The sequence below is a fragment of the Antedon mediterranea genome, chromosome 11, assembly GCF_964355755.1.
Source record: "Antedon mediterranea chromosome 11, ecAntMedi1.1, whole genome shotgun sequence".
In the NCBI taxonomy this organism is placed as follows: domain Eukaryota; kingdom Metazoa; phylum Echinodermata; class Crinoidea; order Comatulida; family Antedonidae; genus Antedon; species Antedon mediterranea.
The window spans coordinates 20,768,569-20,771,838 of NC_092680.1; the positions used below are offsets into that span (position 1 = coordinate 20,768,569).

The following is a 3,270-nucleotide window of genomic DNA, read 5'->3' on the forward strand; positions in this document are numbered from 1 at the left end:
GCAAATGATACACTTTATTTAACTATACGCATAAGAAAGAAGCAAAAGATGCACATCTAGTTTTAAATATGATTTTACAACACAAATTATCCCAAAATAAAAATAAACATACCCTGTGTGTTATGTAGTAGTCTAGTTGACCAGCGTAGTCCCATATAGTAGTTATGTCACTCACATCTACTTTTCCTGTTGCCTTTGTAAAACCTTTCCATGCAATATTCACAACTTTAGCCCAGATTGTGCCATTGCCTTTTAAACACAATAAAAAAAATCACTATGGTAATATTGCTTGATCAACCTAAATCTGCATATATAAAAAATAATAACATTCTAATGTTTTAGTATGTGCTTACCTTCATCTAATTCCTTTTCTAATGCATTTGCACGAATTTGCTTGGATAGTTCAACACCTTTAATACAAAGCAAGAAAAATGAAACATGTATATTTATAGATCAACAATATTTAAAAATGAAATACATGTTTAAATACATTCTAACATTGTTCTATCATTCTGAACAATGCTTTGTTAGTTTGTTTGATGTAACTCACCATCTACATCTTTCACTTTTTTCCACTCTCTACAATCCTTCTTTGTTGCTTGAAACACTGTAGTTGTTACGATACCATCGGTTGATGGCTCTCTGGAATTGAAGCTAATATAACAATGTATAGTAAAGTTAAACATAATTAAAGAATATTCAAGACTGAAACATATATTATTTACTGAAAAACAGAAATTATAAAAAAATTAAAAAGGCAATCCTAGCTAGCATAGGTTTACTTTTATACAACTATGCACTTGAGTAAAAAGTTAATACAAAAAATCATCTAATAATAATGTTTAAAATACAAAAATACTAATATTAAACAGGATTTTACAGTTTCTAAGTTTTCAATAATTCTGTCTGAAAATTCAATTCAATTCAACAGGGAATAATGTTTTTGAATAAGCAAACAGGCTTTCTTTTCAAAGTACTATTGATACATTACTACAACAAATACTTATCGATTTTTTCAGGGAAGAGTGACAATAATTTTAGTATTCCCTGGTTATCTATTACCTTTCACCAAGCATAGCCTTTACACAACTAGTCTTGCCAGCACCTTCTTTCCCAAGAAACATACATCTTGAATTCACAACTGCAATTTCACCATTTTGAAGCTCATATTTGTATATTTTAATAGCATATTTACCCTTGGAATATATCTCTGCTGGAACTAATATTTCTAATAAAAAAATATTATTATAACACTTTCAAAATGTCAAATTTCAAATTCATTTTTTATTTGTTTTCATACATACCCTCTTACAAGCTAATAATATTAACATCTAAATAGACATTGATAAATAATTTAATTTTTGTCAAAGATGTATTGTTCCCCCCAAAACATGAAAAATGAAGACTTTGAATAAGCCATTATCCAGTTATAATAAAGTTATTCAAATTCGTGGAGATAAAAAGAACAAAAATAATAATAATTTCACATAACAGGCAAAATAATGTTTGACCGACAATTATGACTATTTTTGGCTTTCAAGTAGGCTACTGTAAATCAATATTTTTTTCGATCCAAATTTTGGTCAAAGTGAACTAGCATATTTACCATTGGAATATACTGCTGGAATTAATAAATGTAATATAAAAATATCAAAATTTTAAACAATTTCAAATATTGTTATTGTTCATAAATAACCTCCTACAAGTTAAAAATAACAAAGTAAGGCATCACTTACTGTCAAAGTCAAATTTTAAAATCTTCTTTCTTTCATCTGGGTATATGTATCTATTATTTTCTAAAACAGTCATTGGTGTATTTCCTTCCTATAAACAAATTAATGTTTTAGTTAGTATTAACAAATAATATGAATTGATAATATTTGCTACTGAGCGGTACTATCCAGACACCATTATCAAATAAAAACCATTATCAATAGTAGACTATGATATCTATAAATGTGAAAGAGACACACATGCTAGTATGCTTCATATACAGACACTACTACTTGATAGACCCTACCATTAAAACAATGGTGATTTCATGCACTCTCAAAGTCAGATTAAATAGCAAACTCCTTTATTGTATTTATTTATTATTAATTAATTAATTTTTAAATTTAACAATTCAACGACATCAAATGAATAATAATAATTTTAAAACGGATATTGTCACTTTTTAATATATTGGTATCTTTGTTAAACAATAAAAACATATTGGTAAGGTATGGTAGGGACCCTTTCCAAATCTATTTGTGGTACACCCAAAATATCCATATCTCTTCACACTACAAAGTTGCATATAATGGTGTGTGTAAATTTATTTCTTTTCTATTGGAAAGGAAATCGGAGATAAATCGGATAGAACCCATATTATAGTAAGAAGTCTATAAAGGCAATGCGATGATCAAAGGGCAAACTGCTTTTTAGTGAACTACCGTAATCAATACATTTTTATATATTTCATGATGTAAATTATGTTATTTGCTAGTTTGTTGTTATTGTATTACAAATAGTTAAAGACTAAAAGTAGAACTGAAAAAATCTTTATATAACTATAATAATCATGAAGTTTTAAAAAAAACTAGATAAAATATTTTTCTGACACATTAATAATAATAATACATTTTACTCTGTTGTGTTAGGTTTACAATATATACTATATATTATTCATATTATGATATTATACCATTCTCAATACAGTAAATAATCCTAATTACAGTATTTTTAATGATAAACAAGACACGTGCAGGAAGTGATTAATTGATTATCGTTATCATGAGTGAGAGAAAATATGGCTACAGTTACTGTAACCATATTTTATAGTAAGAATTATCTTTGTAACCTTATGAAATGTTATACCTAGTCTTGAAAATAATTTCAATTTGAAATTAGTAAAATTACTTCTTTTTTGTTGATCCACTACAAAAAAAACCCAAACAAGTATGTAATAAGTATGTTGAAGTTCGTGTATGTACTGTCACACAGTAATTGTGTATTATTGTAAATAAAACAATTACCTTATTTTGCAATGACAATGATGCACCATGCTGTTGTATGAGGAATTTCACTATTTCCAAGGTACAATATATATTTCCCACATACAAATGAAGTGGAGTGTTTCCATCCTTGATAAACAAAATCATAATCATAAGTTCAACAATATTGATAACAGCTATATAAGTAATTGATAAGTGCTAAATAGACAACCAATAAATGTATAGCAAAACACATCTCATCACAGATGGTAAAGTATACTGTGTGTATTCTCTT

At 27.2% G+C, this 3,270-nt stretch overlaps 1 long non-coding RNA gene across 1 annotated transcript; it reads right to left on the reverse strand.

The window, feature by feature from the left end:
• Nucleotides 1-202: 202 nt before the first annotated feature.
• Nucleotides 203-595, reverse strand: LOC140062342 (uncharacterized). The gene is made up of 3 exons (XR_011847473.1): nt 551-595; nt 354-410; nt 203-249 (listed from the first exon to the last, which is right to left on the reverse strand). It is a non-coding gene; the product is annotated as an uncharacterized lncRNA (long non-coding RNA).
• Nucleotides 596-3,270: the final 2,675 nt, after the last annotated feature.